The sequence below is a fragment of the Bos grunniens genome, chromosome 8 (genome assembly GCF_055505025.1).
Source record: "Bos grunniens cultivar Pamir isolate PY7600 chromosome 8, Bosgru_T2T1.0, whole genome shotgun sequence".
NCBI classification, from domain to species: Eukaryota; Metazoa; Chordata; class Mammalia; order Artiodactyla; family Bovidae; genus Bos; species Bos grunniens.
This window is the reverse complement of record NC_141172.1, coordinates 70,841,621-70,862,547: the sequence shown is the minus strand read 5'-3', so window position 1 is coordinate 70,862,547 and position 20,927 is coordinate 70,841,621. Positions and strand designations below refer to the sequence as shown.

At 39.7% G+C, this 20,927-nt stretch overlaps 1 long non-coding RNA gene across 1 annotated transcript in view; it reads right to left on the bottom strand.

The window, feature by feature from the left end:
• The window catches only part of LOC147367392 (uncharacterized), a 66,111-nt gene extending 45,814 nt beyond the window's left edge, over positions 1-20,297 (bottom strand). The window contains exon 1 of the long non-coding RNA XR_015169187.1: positions 20,133-20,297. This is a non-coding gene — a long non-coding RNA (uncharacterized LOC147367392). The remainder of the gene's footprint in view (positions 1-20,132) is intronic.
• Positions 20,298-20,927: the final 630 nt, after the last annotated feature.

Genomic DNA, 20,927 nt, shown 5'->3' with positions numbered 1-20,927 from the left:
AATTCAGTAATCAAAATGATCCAGTTTAATGATCTGTATTGATCAAAGTAGGACTTCTCCACATACATTTCCTAACCTAAGTTTACTGAAGTCAGGGCATACATCTTTAGGAAAGAATTGCAAGTGACTTTTCTCTTTCTCCCTCATTTCCAGCCCTTACACATGAACTACTAATTCTGATTCCCTCTTCTGAGGTTTCAGGAAAGGAAGAGAAAAGAAATAATGGGAACAAAAACAATCTTACTTGGGGAGTTGTAGTCCCTGCTCTGTTCTGTCTAGTCATGGGACTTTTTGCCCTCTGCTACTGAGAACCTCAGGCAGCCACTCCTGTGAGCACATGCCCAGGCACTGTTCCTGCTCTGTCTTTTACTTCTCAGCTGCCAAGATCTTGGGGGTCTGAATATTCCCCAGGTACTTCAGTTGTTCCTTATGTGAAGTTCAGAAGACCCACTGTTTTGGTTGCCATCCTATAAATGTGAGTGTTGATCCAGTACAATTTTTGCAAGAATGAATCAGGATTGTCATGACCAAGTGTGAGAGAAGAGAGGCTTTTTCTCCTCAGTTTCTACCTGTTGTGGCCTGAAGTTTCTTTGAAGCTCACAAAGAAGGGAAATCCATTGAGAACAGTCTGTCCAGAGATCAAGCCCTGAGCCTTTGGAGTGGGAGCATTGGCTCCTACTAGACTACTTAGACTACCCAGAGGACTAACCCTGATGCTACTGCTGCTAAGTCACTTCAGTCATGTACGACTCTGTGCAACTCCATAGACGGCAGCCCACCAGGCTCCCCCGGCCCTGGGATTCTCCAGGCAAGAACACTGGAGTGGGTTGCCATTTTCTTCTCCAATACATGAAGCTGAAAAGTGAAAGTGAAGTTGCTCAGTCGTGTCTGACTCTTGGTGACCCCATGGACTGCAGCCTACCAGGCTCCTCCATCCATGGGATTTTCCAGGCAAGAGTACTGGAGTGGGGTGCCATTGTCTTCTCCAGAGAACTAACCCTAGAGAGTATCAAATAGTGAGAACTCACACAAAGGAAAACACATGGCATGACCCAACCACCAGTAGCACCCTGTGCAGGATGCCTCACCTAAACAACAAACAAAACAAACATACAAACCCAATCATTAGCAGACAGGATCACCACCTCACTCAGCCTTGCCCATCAGAGGAAAAACCAACAAACAAAAACTCAGTACAAATCATACCCTACACAAAGCTTACACAAACCACTGGACCAAACTTAAGACAGCAGAAATCAAAAGGAATAAAGAATTCAACCTTGAAGCCTGGGAAAAGGAGACCTCAAACACAATAAGTTAAAAAAATAACAAAAGGCAGAGAAATACTACACAAATGAAGGAACAAACTAAAAACCCAGAAGTCCAAATACATGAGGAGGCAATAGGCAAACTACCTGAAAAAGAATTCAGAATAATGATACTGAAGATGATCAAAAACCTTGAAAACAAAATGGAGAAAATGCAAGAATCAATTAAGAAAGACCTAGAAGAATTAAAGAATAAACATACAAACAACACAATTACTGAAATTAAAAATACTCTAGAAGGAATCAATAGCAGAATATCTGAAGCAGAAGAATGAATCAGTGAGCTGGAAGATAAAATGGTGGAAATAACTTCTGAAGAGCAGAATAAAGTAAAAAGATTGAAAATAACTGAGGATAGTCTGAGAGACCTCTGGGACAATATCAAATGCACCAATATTCAAATTATAGGGGTCCCAGACGAGGAAGAGAAAAAGAAAGCATATGAGAAAAATTTTGAAGAGATTTTAGTTGAAAATTTCTCCAACATGGGAAAGGAAATAGTCAATCAAGTCCAAGAGGCACAAAGAGTCCCATACAGGATAAACCCACCAAGGAGAAACACACCAAGACACATACTAATCAAACTAACAAATACAAAACACAAAGAAAAAATATTAAAAGCAGCAAGGGAGGAGCAAAAAGTAACATACAAGGGAAACCCCATGCACTTACCAGCTGATCTTTCAGCAGAAATTCTGCAGGCCAGAAGGGAATGGCAGGATATATTTTAAGTACTGAAAGGGAAAAATCTACAACCAAGATTACTGTACCTGGCAAGGATCTCATTCAAAATTGATGGAGAAATAATCAGCTTTTCAGATAAGCAAAAGTTAAGAGAATTCAGTACCACCAAAACAGCTTTACAACTTTTAAAGGGGCTCATATAGTCAAGAAATACAAGAGAAGAAGAAAGATCTACAAAATCTACCCTAAACAATTAAGAAAATGGCAATAAGAGCATATATATCAATAATTACTTTAAATGTAAGTGGATTAAGTGTTCCAACCAAAAGACAGACTGGCTGAATGGATACAAAAACAAGACCCATATATATGCTGTCTACGAGAAATCCACTTCAGACCTAAAGATATATATAGACTGAAAGTGAGAGGATGGAAAAGTATATTCCATGCAAATAGGAAGCAAAAGAAAGCTGGTGTAGCAATCCTCATATCAGACAAAATAGACCTTAAAATAAAGAAGATTACAAGAGATAGGTAAGGACACTACATAATGATCAAAGGATCAATCCAAGAGGAAGACAAAAAGTCTTCGACAAAATTCAGCACCAATTTATGATTAAAACTCTTCAAAAAATGGACGTAGAAGGAACCTACCTCAACCCAGTAAAGGCCATATATGATAAGCCCACAGCAAACAAAAACATTCACAATTCATATGGAAACACAAAAGACCCCAAATAGCCAAAGCAGTCTTGAGAAAGAAGAAATGGAGCTGGAGGAATCAATCTTCCTGACTTCAGATTATACTACAAAGCTACAGTCATCAAGACAGCATGGTACTGGCACAAAAACAGAAATACAGACCAAGGAAACAAGATAGAAAGCCCAGAAATAAACCCATGCACCTATGGGTATCTTATTTTTGACAAAGGAGGCAAGAATATATATTGGGACAAAAACAGCCTCTTCAATAAATGGTGCTGAGAAAACTGGACAGCTACATGTAAAATAATGAAATTAGAACACTTCCTAACACCATGCTGCTGCTGCTAAGTTGCTTCAGTCGTGTCCAACTCTGTGAGACCCCATAGATGGCATCCCACCAGGCTCCCCCATCCCTGGGATTCTCCAGGCAAGAACACTGGAGTGGGTTGCCATTTCCTTCTCCAATGCATGAAAGTGAAAAGTGAAAGTGAAGTCGCTCAGTCCTGTCCGACTGTCAGCAAGCCCATGGACTGCAGCCCACCAGGCTCCTTCATCCATGGGATTTTCCAGGCAAGAGTACTGGAGTGGGGTGCCATCACCTTCTCCGTACACAGAGATAAACTCAAATGGATTAAAGACCTGAATGTAGACCAGAAACTATAAAACTCTTAGAGGAAAACATAGGCCAAACACTCAATGACATAAATCAAAGCAAGATCCTCTATGACACACATCCTAGAATAATGGAAATAAAAACAAAAATAAACAAGTGGGACCTGATTAAACTTAAAAGCTTTTGCACAGAAAAGGAAATAATAAGCAAGGTGAAAAGACAACCCTCAGAATGGGAGAAAATAATAACAAATGAAACAACTTGACAAAGGATTAATTTCCAAAATATACAAGAAGCTCATACAACTCAATGCCAAAAAAACAAACAACCCTATCAAAAAGTGGGGAAAAGACCTAAACAGACACTTCTCCAAAGAAAACAAACACATTAAAACATGTTCAACATTGCTCATTATTAGAGAAATGCAAATCAAAACTACAATGAGAAATCACCTCACACTAGTCAGAAGGGCCATCATTAAACAGTCTACAAACAATAAATGCTGGAGAGGGTGTGGATAAAAGGGAACACTCTTGCACTGTTGGTGGGAATGTAAATTGATACAACCACTATGGAAGACGGTATGGAGATTCCTTTAAAAAAAAAAAAAAGGAAATAAAACCACCATATGACCCAGCAATCCCACTCCTAGGCATATACCTTGCAGAAACCAAAACTGAAAAAGACACATGTATCCCATTGCTCATTGCAGCACTATTTACAATAGCTAGAACATGGAAGTAACCTAGCTGTCCATCAACAGATGAATGGATAAAGAAGTTGGGTACATATACACAATGGAATATTATTCACCCATTTAAAGAATGCATTTGAGCCAGTTCTGATGAGGTAGATGAACCTAGAACCTATTATACAGACTGAAGTGAGTCAGAAAGAGAAAGATAAATATCATATTCTAACGCATATACACAGAATCTAGAAAAATGATACTGAATAATTTATTCACAGGGCAGCAATGGAGAAACAGACATAGAGAATAGATATATGGACATGGGGAGAGGGGAGGAGAGGGTGAGATGTATGGAAAGAGTAACATGCAAACTTACATTACCATATCTAAAATAGATAGCCAACGGGAATTTGCTGTATGGCTCAGGAAACTCAAACAGGGGCTCTGTATTAATCTAGAGGGATGGGATGGGGCAGGAGATGGGAGGGAGGTTCAAAAGGGAGGGGATACATGTATACCTGTGGCTGGATTCATGCTGAGGTTTGACAGAAAACAACAAAATTCTATAAAGCAAATATCCTTCAATAAAACAATAAATTAAAAAGCAAAAAAAAATCTTACTTGACTAGTATCATCATAAGACACCTTCTGGCCAACAGATAGTTAAAGCTGAGCCTTTTTTCTATAAGGCTTCCAAGTTAGGAAGCCCTAACTTGGAAGTTCGTGATACCCTCACTCCAGGGTTTTTACTCAACAAAGAGTTGTTCCTAGGACCTTTTGCTAAAGACTCCAACTTTGCCTCAAAATTTCTTGAGAGGCTGCTTGCACTTCTAGAGCTGTTCCATCCCACATGCCCCCCATTAGCCTAACCTTGAAAACCAACTGTTATGAACAATTAGCTTATACATCTACCTTTCCTTGTTATTTAGTTATTCAGGCATCATTCTTTGACTCTTGAATCAGACCTAAGCTTCTTACAATCAGAAATGCTGTCACTTGTTCTTTATGACCTTGAATCATCTCTATTGCTATCAACATTTGAGTAAATATGTGCAAAAATGTGGGGCTTCCCAAGTGTTTCAGTGAGTAAAGAACCCACCAGTAAGGCAGGACACAGGAGATGAAGGTTTGATCCCTGGGTAGGAAAGATCCCCTGGAGGAGGGCATGGCAACCCACTCCAGCATTCTTACCTGGAGAACCCCATGGACAGAGGAGTCTGGTGGACAACAGTCCCTAGGGTTGCAAAGAGTCCTACATGACTAAAGTGGCTAGGTGTGCACACAAATGTACACCAGTGAAATGCTATTTGGTCTAACAATAACTAATAGTAGCTAACACTTACTGAACACATATTAGGTATTGCTCAAGAATATAGTTACTTCACATATATTGATAATTTTACATATATTATCATATGTAATCACTTTATAGGGCAGGTAAAGCAAACCCTCAGAGAAGGCAGTATCTCCATGTTATATATGATGAAGATGAGTTCCAGAAGATCAGGCAAATGACTTAAGAATATATAGCTAATGGGTGGCAGAACTAAAGAGTCCAGGTCTAAAATACCTATACTTTGGTATTTTAACATACTAGTTATCCCTAACATACTCAACATACTAGTATCTCTAACATATTCAACATACTACTGTGTTTGGCATCCCTAACATACTCAACAATCAGAACACTAAGATCATGGTATCCAGTCCCATCACTTCATGGCAAATAGATGAGGAAGCAATGGAAATAGTGAGAGACTTAATTTTGGGGGGCTCCAAAATCACTGCTGATGGTGACTGAAGCCATGAAATTAAAAGACACTTGCTCCTTGGAAGAAAAGTTATGACCACACTAGACAGCATATTAAAAAGCAGAGACATCACTTTGCCAACAAAGGTCCACCTAGTCAAAGCTATGGTTTTTCCAGTGGTCACATATGGATGTGAGAGCTAGACTATAAGAAAAGCTGAGTGCTGAAGAATTGATGCGTTTGAACTGTGGTGTTGGAGAAGACTCTTGAGAGTCCCTTGGACTGCAAGGAGATCCAACCAGTTCATCCTAAAGAAATCAGTTCTGAATATTCATTGGAAGGACTGATGCTGAAGCTGAAACTCCAATACTCTGGCCACCTGATGCAAAGTACTGACTCATTGAAAAAGACCCTGATGCTGGGAAAGATTGAAGGCAGGAAGAGAAGGGGACAACAGAGGATGAGATGGTTGAATGGCATCACCGATGCAGTGGACATGAGTTTGAGCAAGCTCCGGGAGTTGGTGATGGACAGGGAAGCCTAGCGTGCTGTAGTCCATAGGGTCACAAAGAGTCAGACACAACTGAACAACTGATCTAAACTGAACTGAACTGAACATACTAGTGGCTCTGACACTAACTTTTTGCATAGTCCTAAAAAAAACTCTCTTTTTCATCCTCAATTGTCCTTTTTACAAAATGAGGACAGACTGAAGCACCAAGCCCCACACTCCTGCTTTGTCATGCTATGGTTCAGTGAAGACATCTCTAATCACATCCTCTCTATAAAGTTCTGCCCATTAAAACTGTCACGGATGAATTGCCTTGAACAACAATAAGAACAATCTCTTCTCTCCACACCTATCACTTCACTTCATTTTTAAAGCATTTCTAAGCTATAATAGAATCTCTAGGAATAGAGCCTCAAACACAGGTGCAAAACTAACAACAAGAAAATGCTGCATTCTGACTCTTTAAAACTTCAATATTTTAGTATTCCTTGACCTTGAGATACCTGAATTCAGCACATGAACTTATGTAGCCCTGCAAACCTAACAGTAGGACCAGAATAAATAAGAAGCAGCAAAAAAGTGAAAAACACTATTATATGCTAACTCTTAAAAAGAAAATTGCTCCCTATCACTTTCTGCAAGACAAATTTTCTCAGTGGTTATATCATCTCTGCCCACCCCCTCCCCCCATCCATCATTGTTCTCTCTCCTCCTTGGTTTTCCAAACTTCTCCCTTCTTGATACATAAGCAGGTCTGCTTAATCCTTTAAAATACGCATTCTATTGTGTGCCAGTCTGAACTTGACACAGAACTTTCATCTGTGAGCTGTCTGAAGAGGATCAACAGAGGTCTTGGCAGTAAATAATAAAAAGTTCAGCACATGCAGTTGGAAGTATCCGGAATACAGGTGTGACCTAAAAATGTCTCAAGTGTGAGCAACGTAGGCTTATCTCTTGACAAAACATAATTTATTCTCATCAAATTATCACTTGACAAGAGTTTATAGGACTGATGCCAAAGCTGAAGCTCCAATACTTTGGCCACCTGATGTGAAGAGGCGACTCATTGGAAAAGACCCCAGCGCTAGGAAAGATTGAAGGCAGGAGGAGAAGGGGGCAACAGAAGATGAGATAGTTGGATGACATCATGGAGTCAATAAACATGAGTTTGAGAAAAGTCCAGGAGATAGTGAAGGACAAGGAATCCTGGCATGCTGCAGTCCACAGAGTCTCAAAGAGTCAGACACAACTGAGTGACTGAACAGCAAACAACAAACAAATCAACTATGGAAAGGCAGGAGAGCAGCTTGGATCTGATGCCATCTTCAAAGTCAGTATTGAGCCTAGACTTACAGGCAGCATGTTATCAGCTCTATAGCTCACTATCATTGAGTTCCATGAATGGGATTTGTGCATTTGTTCAGTATCTTGCACTCATCTCAGTAGTTTCTGGACTGGATATCCATAACAAGTTGATATGTAGCAAGGCCAATAAACAGCTGGTGGAGGTTTAGGGATAACAAGTACCATGGAAAGTGTCCATGTAAGACAAAGAGCCCTACTTGGCCCCAGAGATCCAGACCGTATATTGACCAGCTATGTCTATGTATTATTAGCATTAAAAGTCAGGGGTTTCACAATCTTCCATGAGAAAATTGTACTGAGTTTGCATAATATGATAAGCAAGACAAGTTAGAGTCTATAGTCAACTCCAATGATACATAACAACCGGAGCATGCTGTGCTTATCCAAAAATCAGTTCAATTTGGCTTTGGATTATGGCACTTGAAAAACAAATAAAGCAAAATTTACTTAACAGGTTCACAGTTATGCAACTGACTAATTTAGATTCAGGGCCCTGAATCTAAAATCCAGGTCTTCTCACTCTCATTAAGATGATCTTGTATTTTTATCAGATTACTGTCAATTTGTCAACAAATTTTAGTATTTGACAGAATAATAAATTAGAATAGATGTGGTTGCAAAGAAAGGAAGAAGATATAGTCTTGGGGTTCTCAGAAAAGTTAGATCCTACTTAAATAGTAACAGAGGAGAATGAGAAAATAGGCTAGAATGTTTCATGCAGAAGGAATAAAACACACCTACTCATTTGGGGCTTCCCAGGTGGTGCTAGGGGTAAGAAACCCACCTGCCAGTGCAGGACACATAAGAGACATGGGTTCAACCCTGGTTGGGAAGGTCCCCTAAAGGAGGGTATGGCAACCCACTCCAGTATTCTTGCCTGGAAAATCCCCATGGACAGAGGAGCTTGGTGGGCTACAGTCCATGGGGTTGCAAAGAGTCAGACATGACTGAAGTGACTTAGCACGCACTAATTATTTTAGTTAATTATTTAGCTATTATTATGCTTTCGCAACAGGCCTTCCCTGGTGGCTCAAACAGTAAAGAATCTGCCTGTGAAGCAGGAGACCCAAGTCACCTGCATGACTGCAAGACTTGGCAAATCAGTTTATTTCTTAAAATTCTGTAAGTCCATGAGTCTTATATATGACATTCCTGTTGATTATTACCTAAAAAGCTTAAGTCTGAATGTGGGATTCTGTCACAAACATTCATGTAAGCCAACTGTTCCTCTTGCAGCAACCTCCTCTGAAAAAGCAGACAGAGAAGAATTGATGTGGCTGGAAGTCTAAAGCATTTTATGGAAGAATCTGAGTTCAGCAGAAAATTTTATCACCATGTTTCTTTTCTAAAGATTTCTATATGCATGTGAATGATAAGAACCAGAATAATTAGATCACATTTAACAGTAATGCATGCATTATAGACTCAAGGTAGTGTGAATGATAGCTGATATTTATACCCTAAGAATTATAAAATAATTTTTCTACCTCTTCCCATTTAATGAGCTTCTTCTTCACATATCCATTGGGTTTTCAACCTCTGACAAGTGCCGCTATGGAAAAGGAAAAAGTGAGGGGAAAAAATGAGCACTCCTCAAAGTTTGAAAAGCTTATTAACACCAACAAATTTCACACCTGATTTTTTTCTCACGTAAGTATTAAATTTCAGCAGAATTTATTAACTCAGTTCAAAAAACATTTCCAGGGACACGGCTTCTTCCTATCTTCTGGTTTTGCATCTTTGATCTGTTTTCTTTCAACTATACGCTTATTTCTCATTGTCACAAGTTAGCTACTGCAGTTCTTTGTAGGACAAGCAACACATTGTAGGAGTCACAAAAGTGTTGAGCAATAGAAGAAAAGAAAAATAGTTCCTCCACTGTCAGTATTTACCAGTGAGAAAAAGTTTCCCCCAAAAAACTCTTCAATAGACCTTCTCTCACATCTCATTTGTCAAAATTACCTTAAATGTCAATGATAAAAATCATTCACAGTCAAGGACAATGGTTAATACCCATCAAGATCCATTTCCTCCTAGTGGAGTTAAGCCAGTTTACATGTCTGCTTGCATTCAAAGGAAGAAGAATAACCAAAAGTATCTTCTCATTTGATGTTCCTACTGACCATCCAGCAGCTCTGCCTGAGTACTTTGCAGCAAACCTCAAGCATGTCATTTTTCCCATAGATTAGCATGCAACCTACTGAGGACACCATGCCATAATTACACCTCACAGAATTAACAGTGACCCAGTGCCAATGCAGGAGACGTGGGTTCAATCCCTGGGCTGGGAAGAACACTTGGAGAAGGAAGTAGCAACCCACTCCAGTATTCTCACCTGAGAAATCCCATGGACAGAGGCACCTGGCATGCTACAGTCCATGGTGTTGCAAAAGAGTCAGACACGAATTAGCAACTAAATACCACCACACCATTTGATGAAGGATAAAAATTCCAAAGAGCAAGACAGGATGAAAATCCAAGAGGTCAGGAATCACAGGAAATGACTATGATGTGAAGTATGGAATAGGAGCTAACATGGCGAAGTGTGGAATAATTAAAACCAGCAGCTGTAGCAATTTTTTAAAGTTATGTAAGAAACACAGATATGGGAAAACCTGAGACCAGATATTATTGGCAATTTTATTAGTGTGTAAATGTTACCATGTGACTTTATTTAAATAAGTTAACAACCTGCACCTTCATGCACCATCACGCTTCCTTCCTCCCCCCAAAAAAGACTCAGACTAGATTTAGCATATGCCATCACTTTTAAGAACATTAAGATACTTAAGTGCTAATGTTTCATTATTATGACATGACCTCACATGGAAAAGGTGCTAAACAGCACTTAAACAGCATTTTTAAAATGAAAATTGACGTTCACGGAAGTGATCACCGACAGCCACAGTGGTACCAAATCATGGATTAGACATTTAACTTGGAGCAGAAATGAAAGAAAAAGAAAAGCATTTTTAAAACTTTAAGATAGTCAGAAGAATTGAGGTTTTTCAACTGTTTTGTTGGAGAAGACTCTTGAGAGTCCCTTGGACTGCAAGGAGATCAAACCAGTCAATCCTAAAGGAAATCAACCCTGAATATTCATTGGAAGGACTGATACTGAACCTGAAGCTCCAATACTTTGGCCACCTGATGCTAAGAGCCGAATCATTAGAAAAGACCCTGATGCTAGGAAAGATAGAAGGAAGGAGGAGAAGGGGATGACAGAGGATGGGATGGTTGGATGGCATCACCTACTCAATGGACATGAGTTTGAGCAAGCTCCGGGAGTTGGTGATAGACAGGGAAGCCTGGCGTGCTGCAGTTTGTGGGGTCGCAGAATCAGACATGATTAAGTAATTGAATGATGACAACAAAGATAGTCAGAAAGACATTTGTGAACAGGTTAATAATAGGTTTGTCCTCATAGGCACTGTGGGCATCCAAGGTAGGCTTTGAAAAGTGAATCGTTAAACTAACAGAGGTTTTTTGATGGGCTGTTCTCAATAGTTAAAAAAACTTGAGGTTTGGAATCAGACAAACTTAAGCTTGTATGTGCTCATTCATTTTAGTCGTGTCTGACTCTTTGAGACTCTATGGACTGTAACCCGCCAGGCTCCTCTGTCCCTAGGATTTTCCAGGCAAGAATACTAGAGTGGGTTGCCATGCTCTCCTCCAGGGGATCTTTCTGACCTAGGGCTGGAACCTGTGTCTCCTGCTTTTCACGCATTGGTTAGATTCTTTACCGCTGAGCCACCAGGGAAACCCTAAACTTAAGCTTATTCCCTGGCTTTACTGATCACTAACTTTAAACACATTACCTAATCTTTGCGAGGATCAGTGTACTCTCGTAGTAGGAGGACAGCAATGTAGGAGTCTTGGATACTTGGAAAAGAGCTAGAGATGATGCCTAGCACAGTGGTGACCATACCAGCCAAGAGTGAGAGCAGTAATGGAAACAGAAGTAGTGTTGGTGGCGGCAGAGGTTGTGCATGGCTAGAGGTGGTGACAGAGGAAGAAAGTGTCATAAAGCCATGTTAGCAACCATACAGGGCATCTGTTTACATATCATTGACTATATAGAAGCAATATACTACTGAATAAAGAATAGTCTCTATATATCAATGAGAATATTCCTTTGATAAAATGTTCTTAAGAAATGCCATGAAATAGTGAAGGAAGAGGAGAATACCTCCATAACCACTCAGATGATTCCATCAGGGAGGTGATAGACTACTTCTACATAGAATTTCAGGCAAGAACTATGGAGTGAGATCACTGGACAGGTCAGGGGAATATTAATTAAGGCTTCAAAAGTAGCACAAGTTGTGACATGAGGGATGAATTAGAGGTATACTTAAAAAGAGAGAGAAATCTAATATGCAATAGAGCAGAAGGACTGAAACAGGAGAGTGTGGAACTAAGAAATATTTGTCCTTTGAAATAATGCCATTTGCAGCAACAAGATGCAGCTAGAGATTATCATACTAAGCAAAGTAAGCCAGAAGGAGAAAGACAAATACCATATAATATGTGTGCTATATGATACAAATACCATATAATTCAACTTCTATTTGGAATCTAAAACACAAATGAACCTATCTATGAAGCAGAGAATCACAGACATAGAGAAGAGATGAGTGGTTACCAAGGGGGAGGGGGAGGGGTTTGGGGAAAGAATGGAGTGGGAGATTGGAGGTAGCAGATGTAAGCTTTTATATTAATGTACAAAATGGATAAACAAAACAAAATCCTACTGTATAACAGAGAAAACTATACTCAATATCCAGTAATAAACTATATAAGAAAAGAATATACATATATATAACTGAGTCACTTTACTGCAGAAATTAATACAACTTTGTAAATCAACTATCAGTTCAGTTCAGTTCAGTCTCTCAGTCATGTCCGACTCTTTGCAACCCCATGAATTGCAGCACGCCAGGCCTCCCTGTCCATCACCAACTCCCGAAGTTCACCCAAACTCATGTCCATCGAGTCGGTGATGCCATCCAGCCATCTCATCCTCTGTCGTTCCCTTCTCCTCCTGCCCCCAATCCCTCCCAGCATCAGAGTCTTTTCCAATGAGTCAACTCTTCGTATCAGGTGGCCAAAGTATTGGAATTTCAGCTTTAGCATCAGTCCTTCCAAAGAACACCCAGGACTGATCTCCTTCAGAATGGACTGGTTGGATCTCCTTGCAGTCCAAGGGACTCTCAAGAGTCTTCTCCAACACCACAGTTCAGAAGCATCAATTCTTCGGTGCTCAGCATCCTTCACAGTCCAACTTTCACATCCATACATGACCACTGGAAAAATCATAGCCTTGACTAGACAGACCTTTGTTGGCAAAGTAATGTCTCTGCTTTTGAATATGCTATCTAGGTTGGTCATAACTTTCCTTCCAAGGAGTAAGCGTCTTTTAATTTCATGACTGCAGTCACCATCTGCAGTGATTTGGGAGCCCAAAAAAATAAAGTCTGACTCTGTTTCCACTGTTTCCCCTTAAATCAACTATAGTTCAGTTTTAAAAAAGAAATAATTATTGTTTTTCAAGCAAATTTTTCTCAAGTCTAAAAGTGATATTCTCCACTAGACTCATTATTACTTTCTCCATAAGTTATTAAATTCTCTGCCTCCCAGTTCTGCTTTCCTCACTCCAGTAATTCCTTAATAAATATTAGACACAAGGTTTATGAAAGTAGAGCTGCTTTGGAAAGCTGGGTAACAAATCACTGCTACCTAAGGGAACGGGATGGAATAGCATAAAAGGACAAGCTGCAAAAATATAATTTATAAAATAATGAGACACTGCTCTACAAAAACATTGTGCTTAATGACACAAAAGTATTATTCCAACCTCTCTGCAATTATATGCTACCATTTACAACTTGAATTTCTCATTCTAGACAAGCTTATTTTCACCAAACTACTACCAAATGCTGGAATTGCCATCTTGTTTTTTCTTGTTTAGTTAATAATTGTTTTATAAATCCTTCTTTTGAGTCCCATTCTCTTTGTGGAGTCTTTCTTGGTCATTTCAATCCATGCTAACCTCTCCTTAGTTCCTTTTGTGTGGTATTTGATTCAGCCATTAGACATTTACCACACGTATTTCTTTGCTCTCTTGTAATCACTTTTCATTTCAGTATGTTCCATGTTCTCAAGTAAGCATCTTGGGGATGAGGTCTATGTCTTAATACCCCTGGTATCCATCACAGTTGTGTTTTATTTATTTATTATGTTTTAGCATTTCCATGAGATTATTCATTATATTGTCCCAAGCACAATTTTTAAGGTAGCTTTCCTGTTGCTATTTTAGTCGCTAAGTCGTGCCTGACTCTTTGTGGCCACGTGGACTGTAGCCCGCCAGGCTTCTCTCTCCATGGGATTTCCCAGACAAGAATACAGGAGTGCATAGCCATTTCCTTCTCCAGGGAATCTTCCTGACCCAAGGACGACATCTCCTGCGTCTCCTGCATTGGCAGGTGGATTCTTTACCACTGAGCCACCTGGAAGCCATCACAGTATGCTCTTCCAAATGGAGTGACAGTGGCAATGACCCTGAACCAAGAAACAAATTTTGATTTAAACATTTGTACAAGACAAAGGGCAGAATAAAGGATATGGCAATTTGTGTTGTAAGAGTCTTGAATCATCCATGAAATGGTAATCTGTGAAAAGTTAAAGATTCGTATTGTAAACTTGAGAACAATTGTTCAAAAAATTAAACAAGCTCTGAGGAGACCAAAATTGAAAAAGACACATGTATCCCATTGCTCATTGCAGCACTATTTACAATAGCTAGAACATGGAAGTAACCTAGCTGTCCATCAACAGATGAATGGATAAAGAAGTTGGGTAAATATACACAATGGAATATTATTCAGCCATAAAAAGGAATGCATTTGAGTCAGTTCTGATGAGGTAGATGAACCTAGAACCTATTATACAGACTGCAGTGAGTCAGAAAGAGAAAGACAAATATTGTATTCTAACACATATACACGGAATCTAGAAAAATGATACTGAAGAATTTATTCACAGGGTAGCAATGGAGAAACAGACATAGAGAATAGACATATGGACATGGGGAGAGGGGAGGAGAGGGTGAGATGTATGGAAAGAGTAACATGGAAACTTACATTACCATATGTAAAATAGAAAGCCAATGGGAATTTGCTATATGGCTCAGGAAACTCAAACAGAGGCTCTGTATCAATCCAGAGGGATGGGATAGGGTGGGAGATGGGAGGGAGGTTCAAAAGGGAGGGAATATATGTATACCTATGGCTGGATTCATGCTGAGGTTTGACAGAAAGCAACAAAATTCTATAAAGCAATTATCCTTCAATAAAAAAATAATTAAAAGAAAAAAGAGATATCAATATTGGAGATAAAATTAAAGCATATTCAATACAGAATTAGTTCAAAAGATGGGAGGAAAAAAAGAAAATGGACCCAAGAACAGATGAAACAAATAAAAAACAAATATAAGATGCTAAATAGAAACAAAACCATATAAATAATTGTTACTGTAAATATTTTAAACATTTTGATTTAAATAGAGTGATTTTCAGGTCAGATAAAAAAGGCAAATCCAACTGTATGGTGTCTAGAAGAACCTCACTTTAAATATAAAAACACAGATTAAAAAGAAAAGGAGAGAACAAGGAGGTAAATACTAATAAAAGAGAAAGCTACAATGACTACATTGATATCAGAAAAAGTAAACTCAAAGCGTTTGACTGTGTGGATCACAATAAACTGTGGAAAATTCTTCAAGAGATGGGAATACCAGACCACCTGACCTGCCTCTTGAGAAATTTGTATGCAGGTCAGGAAGCAACAGTTAGAACTGGACATGGAACAACAGACTGGTTCCAAATAGGAAAAGGAGTACGTCAAGGCTGTATATTGTCACCCTGCTTATTTAACTTATATGCAGAGTACATCATGAGAAATGCTGGACTGGAAGAAACACAAGCTGGAATCAAGATTGCCAGGAGAAATGTCAATAACCTCAGATTTGCAGATGACACCACCCTTATGGCAGAAAGTGAAGAGGAACTCAAAAGCCTCTTGATGAAAGTGAAAGTGGAGAGTGAAAAAGTTGGCTTAAAACTCAACATTCAGAAAACGAAGATCATGGCATCCGGTCCCATCACTTCATGGGAAATAGATGGGGAAACAGTGGAAACAGAGTCAGACTTTATTTTTCTGGGCTCCCAAATCACTGCAGATGGTGACTGCAGCCATGAAATTAAAAGACGCTTACTTCTTGGAAGGAAAGTTATGACCAACCTAGATAGCGTATTCAAAAGCAGAGACATTACTTTGTCAACAAAGGTCCATCTAGTCAAGGCTATGGTTTTTCCAGTAGTCATGTATGGATGTGAGAGTTGGACTGTGAAGAAAGCTGAGCACCAAAGAATTGATGCTTCTGAACTGTGATGTTGGAGAAGACTCTTGAGAGTCCCTTTGTCTGCAAGGAGATCTAACCAGTCCATTCTGAAGGAGATCAGCCCTGGGATTTCTTTGGAAGGAATGATGCTGAAGCTGAAACTCCAGTACTTTGGCCACCTGATGCGAAGAGTTGACTCATTGGAAAAGACCCTGATGCTGGGAGGGATTGGGGGCAGGAGGAGAAGGGGAAGACAGAGAATGAGACGGCTGGATGGTGTCACTGACTCGATGGATGTGAGTCTGGGTGAATCCCGGGAGTTGGTAATGGACAGGGAGGCCTGGTGTGCTGCGATCCATGGGGTCGCAAAGAGTTGGACATGACTGAGCAACTGAACTGACCAAACTGAACCTTAAAGCAAGAAAAATTACTATATATGTCAAAAATTATTATTTTAAGACTAATGTGAATCTCACTATAGATTCAGTGATTCCCATCCAAAATCTCAATAAGTATTTTGCCAAAGTTAACAGCTGATCCAAAATTTTAGATGGAAATTCCTGGGTTTTTAGGAAAAGATTAACCTTAGATTGCAAGAGAAAATGTTATTAACAGAAACAAAACATGGAGATTAGGATGAATGCACAAAAATACATTGTGGAGCATGGAAAAAATTAGTCACAAATCCCACCTGATGGCAATGAGGTCATCAGCTGAATAAGCAGTTGAACAGTAGTCTGAAATTTTTAAAGAGAGGTTTGGTGTATTGGGATATCCTCTGACTTTAACTGCAAAATAAATAGTCTTGCAATGTGAAGTCAAATGGTTCTTAGGAAGCATCACTATGAACAAAGTTAGTGGAGGTATGAAATTCCAGTTAAGCTATTTCAAATCCTAAAAGATGATGCTGTGAAAGTGCTGCACTCAATATGCCAGCAAATTCGGAAAACTCAGCAGTGGCTGCAGGACTGGAAAAAGCCAGTTTTCATTCCAATCCCCAAAAATGGCAATGCCAAAGAATAGTCAAACTACCACACAATTGCACTAATCTCACACACTCGTAAAGTAATACTCAAAATTCTCCAAGCCAGCCTTCAACAGTATCTGAACCGTGAAATTCCAGATGTTCAAGCTGAATTTAGAAAAGGCAGAAGAACCAGAGAACAAATTGCCAACATCTGTTAGATCATTGAAAAAGCAAGAAAGTTCCAGAAAAACATCTACTTCTGCTTTATTGACTACACCAAAGCATTTGACTGTGTGGATCACAACAAACTGTGGAAAATTCTGAAAGAGATGGGAATACCAGACCACCTGACCTGCCTCTTGAGAAATCTGTATGCAAGTCAGGAAGCAACAGTTAGAACTGGACAAGGAAAAAGAGACTGGTTCCAAATAGGGAAAGGAGTGTGTCAAAGCTGTATATTTCACCCTGCTTGTTTAACTTATCAGTACTTATTGTACTTATCAGAGTACATCCTGAGAAACCCTGGACTGGAAGAAGCACAAGCTGGAATCAAGATTGCCGGGAGAAATATCAATAACCTCAGATATGCAGATGACACCACCCTTATGGCAGAAAGTGAAGAACTAAAGAGCCTCTTGATGAAAGTGAAAGAGGAGAGTGAAAAAGTTGGCTTAAAACTCAACATTCAGAAAACTAAGATCATGGCATCTGGTCCCATCATTTCATGGCAAATAGATGGGGAAACAATGGAAACAGTGAGAGACTTTATTTTTGGGGGGGGCTCCAAAATCATTGCAGATGATGACTGCAGCCATGAAATTAAAAGACACTTGCCCCTTGGAAGAAAAGTTATGACCAACCTAGACAGCATATTAAAAAACAGAGACATCACTTTGCCAACAAAGGTCCATCTAGTCAAAGCTATGGTTTTTCCAGTATTCACTTATGGATGTGAGAGCTGGACTGTAAAGAAAGCTGAGCGCTGAAGAATTGATGCTTTTGAACTGTGGTGTTGGAGAAGACTCTTGAGAGTCCCTTGGACTGCAAGGAGATCCAACCAGTCCATTCTAAAGAAATCAGTTCTGAATATTCATTGGAAGGACTGATGTTGAAGCTGAAACTCCAATACTTTGGCCACCTGATGGGAAAAACTGACTCATTGGAAAAGACCCTGATGCTGGGAAAGATTGAAGGTTGGAGGAGAAGGAGACGACAGTATGAGAACGTTGAATGGCATCACCGACTCAACAGTCATAAGTTTGAGCAAGCTCTGGGAGTTGGTGATGGACAGGGAGGCCTGGCATGCTGCAGTCCATGCAGTCACAAAGAGCTGGACAAGACTGAGCAACTGAACTGAACTGAAGAAGTCTCAGTTCAGTTCAGTTCAGTTCGAGTCTAGGGGCATGTAAAAAGATGTTGAGGGGAAGTCCGAGATCTGGAGTAAGGTTTGAAAGCTTGTATTTGTAGAAGCACCACTTTGGTAATTTATCTCCAAAAATACTGAGAGGCTAGGGTATTGCATGGTTTGCTGCTGCTGCTGCTAAGTCTCTTCAGTCATGTCCAACTCTATGCAACCCCATAGACGGAAGCCCACCAGGCTCCCCTGTCCCTGGGATTCTCCAGGCAAGAACAGTGGATTGGGTTGCTATTTCCTGCTCCAATTTCATGGTTTAGATGATGGTAAAATTTGGGATTTACTGAAAGATTGAACACTCCAGGGCTTCTCTGGTGGCTCAAACAGTAAAGAATCTGCCTGAAATGTGGGAGACCCAGGTTTGATCCCTGTGTTGGGACGATCTCCTGGAAAAGGGAATGGCTATCTACCTCAATATTCTTGCCTGGAGTATTCCATGGACAGTGGATACGGGCAAGCTACAGTCCATGGGGTTGCAAAGAATTGGACACGACTGAGCAACTAGCACTTTCACTGTACACTCCAAGGTCCCAGTGGATGTGGTATAGTGACCAAGAAGTTGGTAGATGATGACAGCACAGTCAAGGGAGCAAGGAAGGTATACATAGCAGAATGAATGGGTGTCCAGAATATTTGTATTTTCTTTTCATGAGCTTGGAATAGACAGGAAAATGCTAACTTCTATATATGGCTTGCTCTCTCTCTTTCTCTCTCTCCCTCCCTCCCTCTGTGTGTGTGTGTATATATATACTATATATAGATTTATATATTATTAATAATATATAATATTGTATATTACTTATATTTATAAATCTATATATATTTATAAATATATGTATATATAAATCTCTCTCTCTCAAAGACATGCACGTGCACATACACACAGACACAGGTGAGACTGATTTAAGATTAATGTTAGTTAGATATAAGGAACCTTACTTTGGACTGCAATCAGCTGCTGCTGTTGCTAAGTCGCTTCAGTCGTGTCCAACTCTGTGCGAACCCATAGATGGCAGCCCACCAGGCTCCCCTGTCCCTGGGATTCTCCAGGCAAGAACACTGGACTGGGTTGCCATTTCCTTCTCCAATGCATGAAAGTGGAAAGTGAGAGTGAAGTCGCTCAGTCGTGTCCGACTCCTAGTGACCCTATGGACTGCAGCCCACCAGGCCCCTCCATCCATGGGATTTTCCAGGCAAGAGTACTGGAGTGGGTTGCCATTGCAATCAGCTAGGGAGTCCTATTGCTAAAAGATGCCAAGCCTCTTCTTATAGGACATACAAGCAGATAATATTAGAAACACCTAAGAATTTTGAGTCCATGGAAATTAACCCTCCATAATTACAAATGAGAAATTTATATTTGAAGAAATTTCCCACAAGCATATAAAGTTATCTATTGACAGTGTTGAAAGTAAACTGCGCCACTTTTTGGAATCTCTTAGATCTATTCAAAATAGTAGCTTATATTGGGTTTTTTAAAAAATGAACAAATAAAATTCTAGTTTGAGATTAGTTTCAGTTTGAGATATAATTGCTTTCACCCTTACAACGATAGCCAAAAAAGTAAACAAGCAAACTGTAAATCCATAACTTCATAAGTCCATCATAAAGCTAAGGTTCTAGGGCAACAAATAAAAAGAAATCTAAAGAAAGGCAAGCACAAGACATTTGCAAGGAGAGACAGAATTGCAGCCATGCTTACCTAGAGCAGATGTAGTCAGACATGATTTTAAAAAATTCCAAGTTGTCAATGTTAAGGTCAAGGGTGAGCTATTAAGAAAACAGAATCATTGGGGACTGAAGATATAAGGAGACTCACATTAATTTCCAAATTCTTCTCTGCCCAGCAATCCCACCCAATGGAAACAGAAACTTATGTTTACTCCCATAGCTGTATGAGATTGTTTATAGCAACTTTACTCACAATTGCTCAAGCCTAGAAACATGGGGTCGCTAAGAGTCGGATATGACTGAGTGACTTTACTTTCACTTTTCACATTCATGCATTGGAGAAGGAAATGGCAACCCAGTCCAGTGTTCTTGCCTGGAGAATCCCAGGGACGGGGGAGCCTGGTGGGCTCCCGTCTATGGGGTCGCACAGAGTCGGACACGACTGAAGCGACTTAGCAGCAGCAGCAGCAGCAGAAACAACCTTAATGTTTTACAGCACTCAAACAATGGAAGACTATTTCACAATTAAAAAAAAAAAAAAAAAACTGTTGATACAACATGATACATTTCATATGCATTTTTCTAAATGAAAGAAGGAAGGATAAACCAAAAGACTACTTAAGACTACATGATTATAGTCTTATACTCTTACTGCATGATCCCTTTTATATGACATCTGGAAAAGCCAAAGATATAAGAACGAAGAAGAGATCAATGCTTGCCAGAGGCTGAGTAGGAAAAGAATTTGACTATAAAATAGCACTGTTGAGACTGTCCTGTAACTTGATCAAACTTTTACCTAGAATATCTGTCACCATTCCAATGA